The following is a 20799-nucleotide window of genomic DNA, read 5'->3' on the forward strand; positions in this document are numbered from 1 at the left end:
TGGGCAGTGCGGTTATGAAACTTGTTCCAGCTGCATTCAGTGACTGATAGTAAGTAGGAGTTGAGGAAGTAAGTGGTGGAAATAATTCAGGGCTGAGGGTTGGCAAGAGAAGAGCAGTGACATGACAAGGGAAGCAAGGGGTTCAGAGCAGAGCATAGGACAGAGTTGAAACAGTTGCCTATGGGTTGAGATAGGAGAGGGCAAAATGCAATCAGAACAGATGGCCTGAGAGAGTACTGAGGGGTAGGTGGATCAAAGCCTTGACGAGGGTGAGGCACAGGTTTAAGAGGAGTAAGGCCTAGAGAGAAGTAGAGGGATATGAGATGGTCATTGGTTAGGGAGTTGTCAAATGTTTAAATTAAAGAAATAGATAGCTTGTGGGTGATGGCAAGGTCTAGTATGTCACCATCCCACTCAGGGAGAGTGAAGGGTTGATTGGTTTTAAGAAGGCTGAGGAATTGGGAGAGTAGGGAATTTGAGTGAGCTTTTCTGAATATAATATACCCCCTTAGGATAGGAGCAGCATTTGGGGAGGAGAGAAAGATGATGTGCCAAATATTGAAGCCCTTGAGAAAGGTGGGAGAATGATCTGGGGGTTGGAACACTATATTTACCATGATTTTGATTAGGTAAAACATTTTGATTGAGTTTACATCAAAGGAAGAAAGTTTGCTGAGTAAAGAAGGTGAAATGTCAGTCTAGAATCGACAATGTGGAGCAAGGGGTATTTGGCCTTTCCCTCTAGGACCATTGTGTCACTGAGTATGAGAAAAAGTATAGCCAGTGCTGGAGAGCACCGGTAGCAGGAATCACTCCTCCTACATATGCACCATGGGTTAGGTTTGAGAATTGTGCCTTTTTTATATTACTACCCACTTGAGCTTTTGTACTTTTACTGTAACATAAGTGCTTTGACATTATTTACAAATCCTTGCATACCACGAAGGGACTATTCTGGTATTAAAAAATATATATTTATAAAAAACAATTTAGAAAGGCCTATCGTTGTCCCCAGGCACCTCCGAAATAGACATGCGTTTATTGAAACCCCTGGTTCTAGCTCTCAATCTAACCCATTTAATTTTACAACTGAGGAAACTGAGACTTACAGAATGGAAGCAACTTTTTCAAGATTATGGAACAAGCCTGCAAAGATTATGGAACAAGGCTGTCATATCATTTCTTATTGGCCCTAATCCCTGATTACTTCTCTACTCACTCTTCAATGTTTTACAATCTAACCTTCATACTCACCACTCTAGTGAGACTGCTCTTTCAGGTCATTAACAACTTCCATATTTGAAAATCCCAATGGTATTTTATCAGAACTCATTTTTTACCACTCTGCAGAATTCACACTCCCTTTCAATGTCTTTTTTTTTTTTTTTGGTCTGCCACTGCCCCACCCTGCTGCTTGGAGCTTTGGTGATTTGGCTAGAGATTGTGACAGGAAGTGAGGAGGGAGATGGAGAGAAGCTATAGCATTCACCCAGAGAGGAATCCAGGGGCCATTGACATCTCTGTTCCTTTCTGAGGATGGCTGCTGGGCCACTTATTCTGCTCCTCCATTGGCTTTTGGAGGCCCAAAGCAGGCAAGGGTCCTTTCCTGAGATTAGATAGTTGAGAAAGAGGAAGAAACCACAACCTCCCCAAGTTCCTGTTTGCTCTGGATTCTGAATTCCCTGGTTCAGTCTGAGTTAAAACTCCAAATGCAAATTTTCTAACTTTCCATCTAATGGGTTGAACATCCAATGGAAACTTGAGTTTATAGTCCTTTGCCTTTGCAAAGGGACTCAGCAGTGGGGAACCAAACACACTCAAACTGGATATCTTAGACTTCATAGGTCCACACTGATCTAGAGGAGCTGACTGCTGCTGGGCAAACGTTTTGTTTAATCTTATACATTGTTCCATGGTTATCATATACTATGTATTTACTTTTTGATTAAATGCAAAGAGCAAATGCTATATGCCTAATTGAAGTCTGCTTGTCTGCTTCTGTGTAAAACTGACACCATATATCAAAGCTGCATAAGTAGTACTCTGTGAAATGTAGCAAATTCAAAGGAAGTAGATTTAACTAATATAGAGAGGCTCAGAGATTATTTTGACACGTCTACAAATCTACCCACCTCTTACCAATGTGATGCTCCATAGGGAGAGGCAGAGCTAAAGGATAAATAAGAAAGTATTGACATAACAGAGTGTAATTCTGGGGGAGGAGATGCACCAATTGCTAAGAAGAATGTAAAGTTTTGCCATCAATGCAACCTTGTGGCTATATCTTCTTGATGTTCCCTAATCTTTTGATTTCTATGACTTCTTTTTTCTTCTTCTTTTTTTGTTGGCATATCTTTAACTTTTTATCCACTTCAGGCAGTCATTCTGTTAAGTTGCTCATGCCCTCTTCCTTCTCCCTTCAAGTTTTTTATCCATTCTAGTTACTTTCATCATCACTTCCATTAAAAAATGCTGAGCTCTGTATTTTCAATCTGAGTCTCTCCCTTGAACTCCAGTTTCACATGCCCTCTGGTCTGATAAATATGTCTCATGGGCTTTTGTGGTAAGCAGCAGCTTAAGACCACCGAAAACACTGCAGTTTTTCAAATGCCATCAAGTCTTCTCTCCTTCTCTTAATTAATTTTGGACTCAGCTAATTGTCCATTTTCAGTTTCTCACCAAGTTATAGGTAAACTAGATAGGATGTCCACATAACTGCGAAAAGGTCTAGCACAGTGCCTGACTCATACTAAGAACTTAATGCTTATTGACTATTGACTGACAGAACAATATCAAATTCTTCATCTGTTTGTTTCCTAGGACAGATCTAATCTGTACTAAAGTTTCTTGTGTGTAGGCCTTATCTCCCTAAGAGATTCTAAGCTTCCTGAGGACGAGGACTTTTCCTAATTTTATTCTTGTATTCCCAGCTCCTGACACTGTGCTGTACTCTACAGTAATAGGCACTTCTAAGTTTTAAATTGAAATGATTACTACTTCTCTAATTTAAACAAATACCTTCCATTTCCTTCCATGGGAAAAAGGGCACCTGAAAATTTTGCTTGCCAGACTGATTCCTACAGACATTTATCAGAAGCCCCAGGAACCCACTCAAACTTTGACCACAAAGGGTATGAACTGGAGACACAGCACTTACTACAATACAGCTCCTTGAGAAGTTTTTAATGGGAGGAAAAGAAGATTGTTCTCTGGACTGAATCTATTTCTATTCTGTGCAGCTCCTAATACATTGTTAGTGCACAATGAATGTTAAATAATAATTTAATGTTTTTATTAATGACAAAGGAGTAATCAGTATGTTAATGAAACTTGCAGATGATACTAAATTGGGAGTTATTACAAACACCAATTAGGGGAAGCAGACAATGAAAAAGGACAGAAAAGAGAGAAAGTTACAACAAAGCAAGCCTCAGCTTTGCAAAATACAAGCAAATGCACCTGCAAATAAATCCACATTGTGGGGAAACCCAGAAGGCAATACTGCTGAAGCAAACTGAAGAGGGGGTGGGTTTCTAGTGTGATATTGAAAAGGCCACCATGATAAATATGTAGGGGGACATATATTACAGGGATGACAAACATGAATCTATTTTTAGCCAAATGGAAATATATTTCACTTGGCATTGGACTACCTCTATGATATTCATTCCTACATGTTTTACTCTCTAGCCTAGTCCAAAGACTAAATGATATCAAGCATGATAAGCCCAGAGTCCTAGAATCTATGGTTTAGCAAGATAATAAAATAAAGTGATTTTAAGTGCTGAAAGGTTATATAGAACATATGTCAGAACTGGAAGGGACCTTAGAACATAAAATGTCAGTACTCAAAGGGACCTCAGAGGTCAGATAGAATAGATCAAACCACTTACTTTAGGATGTCTAAAATAAAGACAAAGAGAGGTTATGAGATTAGGCAAGGTCCCATAGCTGGTTAATGTCAGAGTCAAAATTAGAACCCAAATTTCCTAACTCTGAGTCTTCATTTAAAAATTACTTTCTGGCTCCAAGTTTGATCCTCAGATTGACCCTAGTGGTCTGTATTTTGTAAAGGCCAAGTGGTGACTTTCTTCTGAAAGTTGCCATCTTATGTGTGCCCTGCCAGGACTAGGAAAGGGATCATTTAGTGGAGCTTCATTGGCAGCCACCTGGCTAGTGATGGATGTAGACCAGAGGAAATTAAAATAGCAGAGGAGTTGGTAGCAAAGAGTTGTTTCTCCCATTACATCAGATAGGCCCTAGGGTCCCCAACCAATTTCACCACCTATCAGTAGAAACAACTTGGTAGAAAGCAGAAGGCATTTCGACAGTCTCCATGAGAATAAAACTCACTCACGATATAATGAACCCAAATTCTTAAATCAAAGACATGCTTATAGCATGATTAATTAATGGACACACATATAGCATAATTTGCTAATGGATGAGATTCCCCCAGGGGAAATGAACCAATCAAAAGACCATAGGTGAACTTATTTCAGGTCATATAAAGGAATTTATGCTTACACGGACTCCAAAAGAGTCCCGAGACACGAAAATGGTAGCATATAGTTTGCACATTTATCTAAAATGGCTAATAATTTGAGAGATGGTTATAGATGAATTCATTGTTATATTCTAAGAACACCAAGGATACTAACTCAACTTTCCAAAACCCTTCTTGAAGGTACCAGACTAAATATGAGAATGAATCCAAAATTTTTGTAAATAACATGCTCATGCACTGAATACTGACAACTATTATTCACATTTCCATAGGATTTGATGGATTAAAGACTTTACTCACTATATAACTGCGATTATGTATAATATACATAGTGATTCCTCACTATATAACCATAATATTTTCAGAGGTAGAAAAAAATATTATTCCCATTTTACAATGGGTTTGAGATAGATGAATGCCTTACTTAGGGTCATCCAACCAATAAGTGGAAGAGCAGGATTTGTACATAGGGTTTTTGATCCCAAGCCCAATAGATTTTCCAATTCAGCATTTAATTTGTCTGAATTCAAAAAGGATTTATGTCCCCCTCCAATTTCTATATTTTTATTGCAGTTATTCTGTCTCAACACACTGTTTTTGTTTCATATTTTTGAAGATGCATGAGATACATGGCCTATTTTCTCAGTTGGTTTGACCTCTGCACTGAAGTCAAAATAGCCAGTGGCCAATTCTATTCAATTTCAGTATTCGTTCTAGGCTATTGATTCATGCAACTTTGCAGTCTGTGTCATAATATTATTATTAAAATCAAATTAAAAAGGAATTATATCATGAGATCCAGTCCTACTGAATGTCAAAGAAGGATGTTCCTAACACAATCACAAAAAGATCATGGAATTAGAGCTGGAAGAAATATTGGAAGGCATCTAGTCTAACTCTGTCTTTACAGATGAGGAAACTGAGACACTGAGGAGTTAAGTGATTTGCCTAAGGTAGTGATAGACACAGACAGGGATCAAACCCAGCACCAAAATCAATATACTTGCCACTGTACCACAATAAAGCGCTTCCTCCTATAGTGGACAGAAAGACAAAGAATCTCCAACACTGGCTGTGTGGTTCTTTTGTTTCTTCCCAGGAGTGATTTTTTAAAAAAATAGAATATTTATTTTTACAAGAAAGTATTATCTCTCTCTCTCCCTTTCCCATTGCCTACCCCCAAATTGAACAATTACAAAAAAGAAAAGGAACGCTTTCATAACAAATATACGTAGTCCAACAAAGCAAATTCCTACATCGACCACAGTCAAAAGCCTATGGCACGTTCAAGAGGGAACTGAGTTGTTTCTGACACAAGGGTATACCTTTGAAAAATACCAGCCTGAATGTAACACCGACCCATACTATCCTTATACTTATTGTATTTTGAAAGTATTAAACCTATTAAGAACCTGCTTCCTCCACTAAAGTGTTACTCGGATACCTCATTGTGCTGTGGAGGGAGTCCTGGGTTCTTTAAATCTATGCCATCAGAACACGAGCTCTGGCAGATCCTACCATGCAAGAAACATAGTGAGAGTCAGACACAGGCAGTCTGTTGCTTAAGAAGGAGCCCAATTATGTTCAAGGCAGGGTTATTATTGGAGGGATGACCACAAGGAATGCAATTTTTTGGTGATAGTAGCACATGAAGACTGTCTTCATATAGAGGTCTTGACTTGCATTAGTGGAGTTCCACAGAGGTGAAACCATGCATCTTTTGAAATGTCTGTGTATTAACTTGCTTTTTGTAAAACATTCATCTACCTCGTGAGGCTGTTTAGTGGGGGAGTGAGGAGGGAAGTTCCATTCCGCTGAGCACCTGAAAGAGCAGTAAATCTCCCACCCTTATCTTGGAATGTTCACTGCTATGAGGTCATGGTGAATAACAATTTGTGGTGGCCCAGGAATCTAGAGAGAGAAAACCTGTTGTTCGTATGGCCAAAACCAGTGTACTGCTCAGTGTCCTAAAATGTTTTTTCTGGAGTTTGGAGAAAAAAGGAGAACTAACACATTAAAAAATAACTTAAAAGCAAGAAAGGAATAAGGTTTTTACATATTTTAAAGATCATTATTTGGATGAATACACAAATAATGTACTTTTCATATCTGTAAATGTCACAGACTTGGGATGGATTGTTATACCCAAAAGCTCAAGAAAGTATCTCGGGAGGCCAAAACGATGGAGTGAATCTAACAGCATGAAATTTAGTTGTAATAAAGACAAAACTCCTATATTTGGATTTGAAAAGATCAACTGCATAAGTAGATATTGGAAAAATTTAAACTCCATGGTGAACTGTAAGCTTAGGTTGATATGACTGCCAAAATAAAGTTAATTGCATAATTTTGCTTTGAACCGTTGTTATTTCATCTGTGGAGGAGGTGTTTCAGGACAAAAGAAGGGAAATGTCTTGATTTACACAAAGGGAAAAATGCAGTCTGTAAACTAAAGGCAAATGAACTTGATTTAGATTCCTGGAAAAATTCTAGGCTGTATTATTAAAAAAGAATTGTGATCATTTAGGAAGGGAAGCAGTTGTTGAAAACAGCAGGAATGGCTTCATCAAAAATAAGGTATCCAGAGAAACTCCACTTTTTCTGTGAAAAGGCAAATTGAATGGTAAGATCAGGAAATGCTGTAGCCATGGTGTATTTAGATTTCAACAAAATGTATCAAAGTCTTTCATGTTATCCTTATGTCAAAAGGAAATATGTGGGCCAGATGATAGTATAATCAGGTGGATTCAAAACTTATTGAATGATCAGATCCAAAAAAGCAGTCATTAATGTGCCAATGTCAACTAAGAGAGAAAAGAAAGTGCCTCAAGAATCTGTCTTTGACCACAAGGATAAAGACATGGAGAGTATGCCTGTTAAACGTGCAGACATCACAAAGCTAGGAGGAGAAGTATATGTAGTGGATGACAGATTCACTTCCAAAAAGATCTTTACAGGTTACAATGGTGAATTAAATCTAATAAGATCTCAGTGATAAATGCTAAGTTCTACACTTGAATTCTCTCCACTCCCCCACCCCCAACTGCAAAGCAGCTTTGTGAATACATGACAGAATAAGCGTGGCTAGATATTGTTCCTATGGGGAAAGATTTGGGAAGTTTGTTGGAATGACTGCTCAATATGATTAGTAGTGTGATGTGGCAACCAAAAAATGATAATGGCAAATTAGGTTTCATTGAGATTCATAGTGTTCAGAGTGGTGAATCATACTCAATTCTGGAATACATATTTTAGGGTAGACTTTGACAATCTGGAGAGTATCCAGTGAAAACTATATTTTCTCTGTCTAAAATGCTACATCCCTGACCCCAGCCACAACCCATAGTTATACGCACATATATGTATGTACACATATATGTATGTGTACATATGCACACATATATGAGTATATATATAAATGTAGGGGTATGTGTGTATATATACAAATCCTCCTAATTATGCTATCATCTGGACCACATATTTCATTTTTGTTACAAGAATAGCTTGAGAGATGTAGACATACCTGTGTGTGTCTATACATATATATGAAATTATGTAATGAGACTATGGATCTATACATGTGTGTGCATATGTAAAATCTTATTTGTCCTTAAAAATCCAATTCAAATGCTGTCCTATCCAAGATTTTCCTGACTGATCTCACCAAAAGTGATTTCTTTGTCCTTGGAACTCTCATAGCACTTCTTCACTATTAAGATGATCTTTTATTTATCCTATATGTATTTTCTGTGTACAAATAGATTTCCACACAATATGTGTGTATATACATATGTAAATACATATGCATATATATTTACAATCAGACAGTAAAATATAAACTCCCCAAGAGTAAGGATTTTTAAATTTTTTTTTTCCTTTGCAGTACCTAGCACTATGCCTGGCACATAGTACGTACTTATCAATTTCTTGTAAGTAAGTATGTAGATGTTGTTGATTGATTGAATGGCTATCAGACACTTCAAAAATCAATTTAAGGCAAAGGCTATGGTTAGCCTGGATTGGAGAATAGGAGACTTAGGAGGAGGGCATGATAGTAGGCAAAGTACTTGAAGTATAAAAGAACTACAAATTTTCTGCTTGGCCATAGATGGCAAAACTAGAAGCAATGGGAGGAAGTTGAAGAGAGTTGGATTTACTCTCAAGGTAAGAAAAGAATTCTCCATACTTAACATTGTCTGAATGTAGAATGGGCTTCCTTAGGAAGCCATGCCTTTATGTGTTTGCGAGGTTGATTTTTTTGGAATTTAAGTGTGGAACTCTGCATTTATCATTCAAATTAATGACCTCTCACTGAAGGTCATTAAGCAGTGCTTGGATACCAAGTTACAAACAATATTTTGAAGGGTCTTCTGATTCAAGTGTAGACTAGACAAATTGACCTCTGAGGTCCTTTTCCAGTCCTGACATTCTCTGAATCTCATACCCAGCCTCCCAATTATGTATCTATTTCCTTATCCGTCTTGGTCTAAATGTATGGGATTCAGTGCCTTTTGGACTTTTACTTGTTGAAGGTCCTAGATTAAATCCAAATGTTCTGGCACAAAAATCCATATAATGCACCCCCCATCCCTATGGCAGCTGACACCAGTATCATTCTATGTAAATATTTTTCTGTAAAGTTTTATACCTCTAATTTAGTGTCTGATTTCCAATATAAAGAAAATGCTGATGAACAGTTTAAGATCCCCACATGACTGCTTTGTGAATATTTATAAGGGGTCTTTGGTAGCCTGCTTCTATTATTCCTGGCTGATCTTTATTATTTAGAGAGCAATTCATCATTTTCAGAGGCGAAAGCTGTATTGGTTTCCAACATCTCACTGCCTGACAAATGCTTTTCATAGCATTTTAATTCTAAAATGGACTCAAATAATAACCTTTGCTGGGGTGGTTTTCTGTAAGAATTGCTTATCTCGGGTATCTGTGGGTCCACATTTCTAGAGGACAAGATGGTGTTTTATTACAAAGAAGGGAGCTATAGAGCACATTTTGGGCAAAATCCGCATGCTGTCAGCATTCACAGATTGTTGGCAACTTCTCTTTTAGTAATATGTCAGCTAGTCGCTGAGCCTCATACTTGCATCTCAGTTCATTCTCTGGTTAGAGAACTGATTGTTAAAAGTGCCCAACTCATAAGGACTGAAATAATTCCTAGTAGTTAAGTGCCCCTTCTAGGGGAAGGAAGTTGGGGAACCTTCCATTCGCTTCCTCTTCCCCCCTAGCTCTTTCATCTTCAGCACCACATCTTTTGTTCATAAAATCAAAGGATTACAACTAGAATGAATCTAAGACATCATCAAACCCAATCTGCTAATTACCTTTTCTCCCAGGGCAGTGACTTCCTAAGGCTCAATCAACTAGTACTTATTTGAAGGTTTCTATGTGCTTAGCATTGTGCTTGAAGTCATGAAGGACATTATGGAATTGAAACCAGTCTCTGATATAAAGGAATTTATGGTCTAGCTAGAGATATAAGAATTAGAGGGCAATTCACGACAATATGTAATCAAGGGCTAATCTCTTGGTACAACCTAGAAGTGTCATTGCTGTTGAGAAATGAACTTGTAATATCTTGAAAAGGCTTCTTGGGTGAGACTGGACTGGATCTGTACCTTTTAGGAATGAATCGGCTCTAGTTAGGTAGGGTGTGCATCAAGGTCTTCATAGCTTTGGTACAGTGAGGATAGTACTGACCAAATTCAGTGGACCTAGGATAAAATCCTATCTCTGGTGATTACCACCTGTGTGACCTGGAAGAGGACACTTAATTTTCTCTGCGAGAGGTCTCTTTTATGTAAAATGTAAGAGTTGGACTACTTGGTCTCTGTGATCCCTAAAGCAGGTCAGTATTTCTTCTCTTGAGAATGACTTATGATGATAAATGAGATTATTAGAGAATATGCAGGAATGATACCCAAGAAACAATTGTTGCATCATTCATGATTTTGTAGTTTGTGTTCAGGATCCCTTTGTTCTAACTTAAATTAAGAATGGATTAGAAAAGATCATGTAAACAAAAATAAAATGTTATGTTGGGGGGGAAGGGAAATAAACATTTATTAAGCATCTATGTTCTAGACACTGGACTAAGAGCTTTATAAATATTGTCTTATTTGATCCTCATGATAGTTCTGGGAGGTAAGTATTGTTATTATTCCCCTTTTACAGCTGAGGGAACTGAGTCAGACAGAGGTTAGGTAATTTTCCCTGCGTCACACAGCTAGTATGTGGCTAAAATTCGATTTGAACTCAGCTATTCCTGATTCAATGCCTATCATTTCTATTCACTATAGCACCTTGCTGGCTCTTTTGGAACACTCCCTTTCCCTCTCTGACACCCCAGTTTTCCTCATATATAAACATAAATAAAAAATAAGTAATTTCTGTGGTATTTCCTAGTTCTAAATCTTAAAAATTATCCATAGCCTATGATTTTTGATGAACTTATTCTGTGATATAGAAGTATGCTCTGCTCATCTTGGTGCCCTCCATAAAAGGGGGCATGATCGCCTGAGACATTTGAGGAGTTTCATCCAGAGGATACATCCACAACTTTCTATTACAATGTCATGAAAGTAACTGCGGGTTCTCAAAGGTTATAGTACCATACCTTAACCTGTCAGGTTCTATTATATTATAAAGACAGTTAGGTACACAGTGGATAGAGCACTAGGCCTGGAGTCAGAAGACCTGAGTTTAAATTTGCCCTCAGATACTTAATAACTGTGTGACCCTAGGCAAGTCACTTAACCACTTTTTGCCTTAAGCTTCCTCAACTATAAAATGAGAATAATTATGGCATCTATCTCCCAGGGCTCTTGAGAAGATCAAATGAAATAACATTTGCAAACCACTTAGTCCAGTGCTTGGCACACAGTAAGTACTGTATAAATGTTAACTATTATTATTATAGTATAGTTGCATATAGTCTCAATGGACAAACTATGACTATTTTTATGAAGAATAGCCTAGCTGAGTAAAAAGAATCTCATTACTTATACAGGGGCCATGTGGCAATGAGTTAGTTGGCCAAGACAATCCCTGAAGCAGTAAAATAGAAAATGGCCCTTGGTCTTGCCCCTTCTACTTTGGAGTAACAGGAGCAGAATGGTGGAAAAGGGATCTGAGGTTGCTAATAATCACTTAGTTATCAGACCATCTATAAATTTTTAACTCTGATGTTAGTATTCTATATGTGAGATCCTTTTTCACGGATCAATAAATGGACAAAGTATTGGAATAATAGAATTACATCAATCTTGATGTCCTCACTATGAAGTAGAAAGCTAGAATAAAATTAAAACTAAATGGTAGACTAGTTCCCAGGGTCTCCTTGAAGAAGCAAATAAAGAAGCTGGTGGAATTCATATTACTATGCATTTCAAAATTACAAGAAATGCTATTTCGTAGGGGCATTTGGTCATTTGGGAGGGGGTTTGAGTCACTTGAACCTTTATTCCTTGGAGAAATCTTGGTGTTTCAAGATTTGTAACCATAGAGCATGACATTTGGTCATTTTGTATGACAGTGTTCATTGTAAATATTGGCAAAAAGACTGCCTTGAAAACAATTATAGCTCAGACACTAAAATTTATTTCAGAGAATAGAAGCATAGAGTAAATCTATGAACAACATAATAAGATCTTCCAAATTAAATCAGTATTCTTTGATAATCAGTGAATTCCATGCCAATGTAGGAATAAGACGGGGGCAAAAATATGTTAGGAAATATGGAGCAGGAGTAAAGAATGAGAGAGGTCAGACATGTAGGCTACACAGAGGCTCTACGCTTATCTATCATGAATACATGCTTTGAGAAAAGAATCAGGAAGAATTGGACACAGTGTGCACTATATAACCTTATGAAATGAATAACTGAAAAATAATTTTATTAGCGTGCATGTCATTCCTGAATCAATTGGCTGTGCAGTCAGAATGCCATCTTGTTAAAGATTTTTAAAAAATACAAAGCTAGAATGACAAAAAATGAGGAAAACATATAGCATACATTTAATGATAATAATACTAGCCTTTGTATAATGACTTAAGGTTTGTAAAGCACTTTACACATCCCATTTGATCCTCTCAACAACCCTTAGAGTATATTCTAATTTTATAGCCATTTTACAGATGAGGAAAGTAAAACAGGCAGCAACTTACTAAGTATCTGAGAAGGGGAATTGATTCCAGGTCATTCTGTCTCCAAGTCCAACACTCTACCCTTACTATTTAAAGAAGCTATTGATACCAAAAAAGGGAAACAGAGGAAAGGACATCAACACTCATTTCAACAAGTTAGTAAGAAGCTTATTATAATAAGAAGTTTAATAAATGTAAGTCAATTTTCATAATGAGGAGACTAAAAAGATCTGAAAAACCACCTTAATCAACAACACTTGACTTACTAGAGAAATATGGTGGCCAAAGGTAACTTGGATTCATGTAGTGGAAGTTTATGAGCAATATAACTCCCATAAAAGAGGAGTAGGAAAGGTTCATTTTAAAGAAAGTCTAACAAGAGACCCAGCTAAATATTTGACCCCATGGCATTTATAGATGATGCAAGAAAGAGGGAAAAAAAAGTAGGGAAAACATGGGGAAGATCTTCAAAAGCTCTTATAACAAACTTCTTTCACTGTTAAGGATAGTACAGATCAACACATTTCACCTCTAACATCACATTGCCGGGTATAACCCTCTACAGGAAGTGGAAATTTTATTGAAAAAAAAAAACAAAGATGGGAAAACCAACTGATTTAGACTGAGTATAAACAAAAGAAGTCTCTCCTAGAGGCAATATAGTTTTGAGTCTAATGAGGGATCAGTTTTTAAGGTATCTGAAGGCATGGGGAAAATATTGCACTTAATTACCAACAAGGGCAACTTAAATATATCAATAACTATGAATCCATATATCCATTTTCCAATTAATATGAAAATTTTATTAAGATAATTTATCTATCCATCTATCTGTCAATGCATAGAGGGCATCTTTGATGAGGACATTAGAAGATAACCAGTAGACTTTCACAAGTGATATTTCACAATAGATCACATTTTTACCATCACAAAATGGACTAAAAGATATAGATTACACTGCATTTTTTTCTTGTTCATTATAAGAATAAATGACTTAGTAGGGCAAAATTCTACTCTCGTGATTCTCTTTCAACAATATATCTCCTGTGAGCATGCCAAAATTATATAAAATTCCTCAGAACACATAACAGAGATAAACCATGTTCAATGAACCTCTGGCCATTAATAGAAAGCAAAATTTAAAACAGGGAGGAACATGAATGCCAAAGGTATTCATCATTATCAAAGAAGAATTTGAAGACAGAATCCAAGTCAAAAAGCGAATCTCTAAGGATAGTGAGGTCCTTCAGATGCTCATTTCTGAGAATGACATTGTGTTGATCTCATCTGCAGAGCCTCATAAATTTCCTGTCTGTCTCATTTATTTTACTTTCTCCTAGTCTAGGTGACCGAATAGCGACTCTGAGAAATGGGAGATTCCAGTCCTATTGGTAACCTATTGGGTTGGAGAGGCAGGGAGCTTGCTGTTTGGCAGGATGTGGTTTTTGCACCAACTTCTTGGAGGAGAAGGCTTCCATTAGCAGGAGTACTCTTCAGCTAAGATGACGAAAGAGCTAGTTATTATTGGTTGATATTATTAGCAGATATTCAGTGCTTGCTTTTTGACTGAGTATAGTATTAGGTAAGGCTTCTTTTTCCTGGAAGCTTTCCTTTCGCATCTCAAATATGGTTGATGTATGTGCTGTCAAGGTCACTCCTCATGGACCTCCTTATAAGAAGAAAAAAACACTTCTTCCTTTGTCTATTATCATTCAGCTAAAATTAAAGAAAAATATTCTATGGTGTTTTCACATTTCAGTGACCAAGATTCAGATGCTTTTAATTAAAGGACAATTAAAAAATCCAAATTTACTTCTTATAAATTCTGTTCCATTGACTATCTTTTGTTTGAAAGATGTTTTGGACTGGGCCTGACTCATGCCATCCCCTTGGATGTTGGAACAAAATGAGACACTTGTAAGTCACTTAATAGTTATCAAAAGGATTCAGGCATGATTTGCCAAACTCTTTGGACCCCTTTTGGGGTTTTCTTGGCAAAGATATTGGAGTACTTTGCCATTTCCTTTTCATTTTATAGATGACAGAAGTGAGGCAAACAGGATTAAGTGACTTGCTTAAGGTCAGACAGCTAGTAAATGTCTGAGGCCAGATTTGAACGCAGATCTTCCTAACTCCAAGCCTGACACTCTATTCACTGTGCTATCTAGCAGCCATACTAGGAGAAGGCTATTTCCCAAGTACATATCGAGGACACCATGAGTTAATTCAGCTGAGTGAAGCTCCCAGTTAAGCATTTGAGAGCCCTTTCAGGTCTTTGTGTCTGTTTTTACTCAGGTGGTGAGGAAACGACCTCACACAACCATATTTCAAGAAATATCTTAATATCTTTTAAGGAAAACTAAATAGAACAAAAGAGCCTAACCTGGGGGGAGGAAGTAGTTAGAATATTGCTCCTTTGATAAAAGACATGAGGTTGAAGTTTCATCTCTTTAACTCTAAACTATTCCTTTAATTACTAATTAACTATATGTCCTTGGACAAATCACTTTCCTTCTGTGGACCTCATTCTTAATCTTGAAAACAAGAATCAGGTCCTGAGAATAGAAGTGATTTGCTGAAGATCTCTAAGTCCAGTGCTCTATTATTAGTCTCCACTGCCTCTGCAGCATTCTTTTCTATCCCTTAATCTTCTAAGTCCACTGCTCTGACCATGGTCCTTTGGGAATGTTGTAAATGAAAAATGAAAATGAAAGAAATATCTTAAGTACACTTTTACAGGGTGACTTGAACTATCTTGAGGTCTGTCCCTCTTGAAACAGCAAGGGTACAAATCCTTTGAACACTGCCTAATCCACTGCCTAATCGTTTCACTGCTAATTTAAACAACCTAACATTAAATCTTGTATTTCTTCTTTTAGAGATAGACAGATTGAGGTAGATCATTTGCTTTTGATGGCCCTCAGTGATTTTTGATAATAGCAGTAAAATTTCTTATTAAATACAATACCACCAAATCACAGAATTTGAGAGTTGGTAAAAGGTAGCTTAGCATCCATCTAGTCCAACCCATACACAAAAGATATCCCTATTGTAACATACTCATATCCAGATTCTGATGGAAGACCTCCAAGAAAGGGGAGCCCACATCCCTTCAAGGCAAACAATTTCGCTTTTGGAATTTTCATTGTTATGAAGTTTTTCTTGACATCATGCCTAAATTTATCTCATTTATTTATTTATTTATTTAATTACTTACTTACTTATTTATTTATTCAATTATGCATTCATTTATTTATTTATTCATTCATTTATCTGTTTATTTATTTCTTCATTTATTCATTCATTCATTCATTTATTCATTCATTTATTTATTTATTCATTCATCCACTCATTTATTTATTTATTTGTTTGTTTGTTTGTTTGTTTGTTTAATTATTTAGTGACTTATAACCATTGATTCCTGTTCTGCCCTTTAGGGCTAAATAAGACAAGGTTAATGCCTGTTCTAAGTGACAGGTCTTCTAATACTTGAAAACAGCTATCATATCTCCCTAAGTCTTCTTTTCTCCAGGCTCCATATGCCCAGTTTCTGTTGTTTAAATTTGCATACAAGTCTATAATTGTTGAGTAAATCTACCTTTATTTATATTCCTAGTCCTAGTGTGACTCAGTACATAGCAGCTCATTCAAAATCACAACACATTTATCAAGTATTTCTTACAACTAAAGTGCCAATATATGAGGGACTTCCAAGGGGGCACATTTGGAGACTGATGTGGATATATCCAAACAGCTGTTTGCTATTGGCAGTAGTGACTGTATATAAAAATTAGACACTTGGCATTCTGGAAAGGAATCATTTTCAACTATCATGGAAAAAATGTAAACTCATCAATAACTTAAGGCTGTGTGATTTTATCAGTGCTGGTCCTCTATTGATGTAGATTACACCCTCTTCATGCCTTGATAGATGACTGTTATGAAATTCTCCATTTAAATAATTCATTGTCAGGTGACCTATCTTCCAGTAATGGTCCTCAAGCAGAAAGCTCATAGTCCAACAAGCACTAGGTCTACACTTGAGTTCTTTTCACTTATATAGTCTTTGAGAAGTCAGGGTCACCTCCAGTGTGGTCAGGCATTGAGAAACACTTTAATTGATCAGAGCATAATACATACAACATATCATAAAATAACCCCAGTTTATATATTCACTGACATAGACTTTGGATACTTTTTTTTTGGGGGGGGAGAAAGAAATATAAATCTTTATTATTGTCCTCAAAAGCAATTATAAGAACATCAACACATAACTATGTAAAATTTGTATAAAATAATTTACATACTCGTCAATGGCCTCCTTGATAAGGGTATTAGAAAAGAATAAGCAGGATTTCATAAGTTATGTTCCACAGTGGACCTCATAATTATTATCACACATTTGACTGAGATTCAGATAACACACGATCCTACTGTCCCTATTGTTTTTTGAATATAAAAGATATTTTTGATTCTATAAAAAATGCTATCTGAAAGACAACTTTCTGTGGAAAAAAAGTTTTTGACTTTGGATACTTTTAAGAAAACACAGAGAATCTTAGTCTTGATAGTTACCTGTGACCATTGGAGGAGTCTATATGAGGTATTGAGGGAGAACTAGCATAACTTCCTTCCTGAGAGTTGGACAGCTAAGTGTCATGAGAGAAGTAGGCTGAATGAGGAACTTCAAGAGAACTGAGTGTAAAAACTGCCATTCTGGAGGAGAACTGAAGGGAAACAGGGAATTTTAACTGACATTCTGACAAAAACTGAATGAGTTTAACCATTGTTCATTTCTGAGAAGAACTGAGCCAAGTTATCTTATTCAGTGGAGAAGACATCCTGTCAAAAATATATTCTGAGAATTCTTGTGAGACTTCAACTGTAATTCTCAGGTGAACTTAACTTATATTCAGAGAAGAGATGTTCAACTAGCATTTATGAGGAGAATCAAATAAAACATCATTCTGAGTTTTAGTTATATAAGAAGAGAACTGAGTTATAAGATTATAATTCCAGTGTTCTGTGAGGAGTTATTAGTGGCAATCATTAATGAGAAAATTGTAGTTAACAGCTCTTCCCCTGCTTTTCCAGACCTCAGAGTTGACTTGGAGTTACCAGTTTTAATGGAATAGGGGTTGTGAGCTAAATAATTAGATTATGAGAGACATTTTGGCATTTTAAGTGATATCTCAGGTAATTTCACATCATATCTGCTAGATTGCCTTTGAACCCAGTGAAAGAAAAATACTTTAAAAAGAAAAAAAAAAGAAACAAGTCAGTAGTACACAGAAAAAGGTATATTCATACTTGAGCACCTGAAAGTTATTGCTCATGTGTTACAACACACCCACACACCTGAAAGTAATTTCTACATCTGGATTCTCATCCTTGGGATTTGCTATATGTGGGTTAGCAAAAATTTTTGTGTAAGGAAGAGAATTTTGGATACCAAGAGTTAACGTGACTGAGAGAGTCTGTGTGTAGCAACGAAATAAAGTAAACAGAACTATCATTGCTGAGAAGACTGACAACGATGTTTGGAAGAAGTCTGTGAGAGAATGACAGCTAACCGTCAATGAAGACATTCTGTGAATACATCGTGAGGAAAATTTCTGAGGGAAACTAAGTGAGTTTAACTGTCTTTAATTCTTGTTGAGAAATGAACTTAGTTATATCTTTTGTGGTAGAGAAAAACAGTTACATGACATTTCTGATGAGAATTTAGTAAAATGTTTTTCTGAGAGGACCTGACTTGATGTTTTCTAAAGAGAACTGATTTGTTGCACTGTGAATCCAGTGTTTAGGAGAAATTGTCAGTGAGGTGACGATGGGTGAGAGGAATTCTTGTCAGCAACGTCTTCATTACCTTGTTTTACCAGAGCACCAAAGTGATTTTAGGATAGTCTCTATAAGCCATTAAAAAGTTTAAATAATGTTTATCTGTATGTCTGCATTATTGGTTACTTCTAATAGATTATATCACCAGTAACAGAGAGTGAGAAAGAAGAGATAATCTGTGAAAGAAGAGATTGTTCCAATTCTCCTGGGTGTGTGTGTGTGTGTGTGTGTGTGTGTGTGTGTGTGTGTGAGAGAGAGAGAGAGAGAGAGAGAGAGAGAGAGAGAGAGAGAGAGAGAGAGAGAGACATCTCAAGATAATTGATTAACAAGGTAATGAGAAAAATTTTGCATTTTAAGTAATTTGGGAATTAATTCCAGGACTCTCCTTCATCAAAAAGGGCCATAGGAGAAGAAATACAAGTCTTGGCTTGACTGTATAGGAATCTTTGAGTTGCCTCAGCTACATCATGTGGACAATCCTGAACTTATAAATTCAGTGGACCAGTTAGGGTTAGCTTAGCAATGGAGCAACTAGCAGCAAATAACATAGGCCTGACACAGGGAAGCAGTACGAGGCCCAGGATTCTATCCACTGAGCCACCTATCTGCCTCAGTTGAGAGGAGGTACCTTGCTTGTTAATGACAGGGAGAAGGTAAAGCTGTCTCTGGATAATGACTTAACCCCATCAGAAAAAAGGAGTAGTCCCTTAGCAAAGGGAGGCGTCTAAATATTCAAGAATCTGACTTTTTCCCCCTGCTCTTGGCTGTGGGTTGCCCAGAGAGGGAAGTCTTGGCTAGGGAACACTGAATGGGTGGTAGTACAGAGTGAGTTTCTGTGTTGACCCTAAAGATGAGGCAGGCTTCACATAGGGAGGTAACGACCTCTTAACCGCCTTACTGCAAATAATCTTGAAACATGACCAGGATCAGTAACTCTTATAGAAATGTCATCATCTTTACTGTAGCCTTGGTGTATCTGGTACTGCTCTTGATTATCATCACCACTTGACACTGGGTAGCCCATTTTGACCTGAAAAGATTTGGCATGACCCACCATATGGACTAGATTGTTAATATCTAGGAATTCGTCCTTCCCAAGGTTGAGGGAGGCAAAGTCTAGGAATTCTGATTTTCTCTCCTTCATGTTTGATCATTCTTTCATAGGACCATTAGTTACTTGTCTTTTTGTTGTGTTACTTTCTACTTTCCCCCTTGAGTGCTGCCTGTGCCAGTCTTATTCAATTCTTGAGGTCAGGGTTGTCCAATAACTGCTGACTAAGGACATTTAAGTGATAGAATTTCCTATATAAGACTTTAGTACTTTACCACCAAGATGAAGTACATGTTGTAAGATCAACTTTTCCCTTACATTCAGGTTGGACTATTTTCTTCCTAATAGGTAATGAAACTATCCTCAGGCCTTATTTGGTCTAAAGCTTAGGCCACTGACATAACTTGGGGGTTACCCAATTACAAAAACCCAGCCAATGAGAAGAGTCTCCCTCCTTAGGCTTGATACATACTTCTGGCTGGTATGCCATCATGGCAAAAATGGAGAGAGCAGTGTTGTGCTCAGATGAATCAATTTTGCATCCTTAACAAATACGTTTTCTATGCAATAACAATGATCAACCATTATAACAATGGGCTAGTCATTTCTACTCTAAGTACCATTTCTCTCCTTTGTCATTTGAGATGGTTGGGCTAGACCTGTAGTGTGAACCTCAGATTGTTTATTTATTTTATATTTATAGCATTAAGTATTTGTACTACTTTGTAGTACTTTGTACTACATCTTTCTTTCCCCTGAAACACACTAATCAGATTACAATTTGATTTGGACAAAGAAATGCAAGCGAGCTCTGAAGTAAATGATCTCAAAAGTCATTTCTAGATCTGAAAATTTATAATCATGATACAAACATAAGATGCCAAGATTGCTTAGCATGTCACAGTATCATAGACTTCTAGGGTTTCAAGATGGAAGTTACTTTATGTCTATTAATCTCTATGGACTGATGATCAGAATCAATGCCTTTCCTGTTTTCCAATCATATTTTGGCTTGTGTTGAAGCTGTTTTGATTTTATGCAATGTTTTATCTGTATCCTTTCTTCTAATTCGATATTGATTCTGACCTTTGCTCTAATTTGACTGCAAAAAGTAGCTGATTCTGAAATGACTCCTGCTTGGGTAACAGTCATTTCCTATCTGTTAAGATGTGGGCATTCTGCAGTTTGAATAACGACTGAAGAATATTTTTTTTTACTTTATTTTTCTTGGGTTTTCATT

Source organism: Phascolarctos cinereus, unplaced genomic scaffold (genome assembly GCF_003287225.1).
Source record: "Phascolarctos cinereus isolate Bilbo 61053 unplaced genomic scaffold, phaCin_HiC Scaffold_2;HRSCAF=192, whole genome shotgun sequence".
Lineage (NCBI taxonomy): Eukaryota > Metazoa > Chordata > Mammalia > Diprotodontia > Phascolarctidae > Phascolarctos > Phascolarctos cinereus.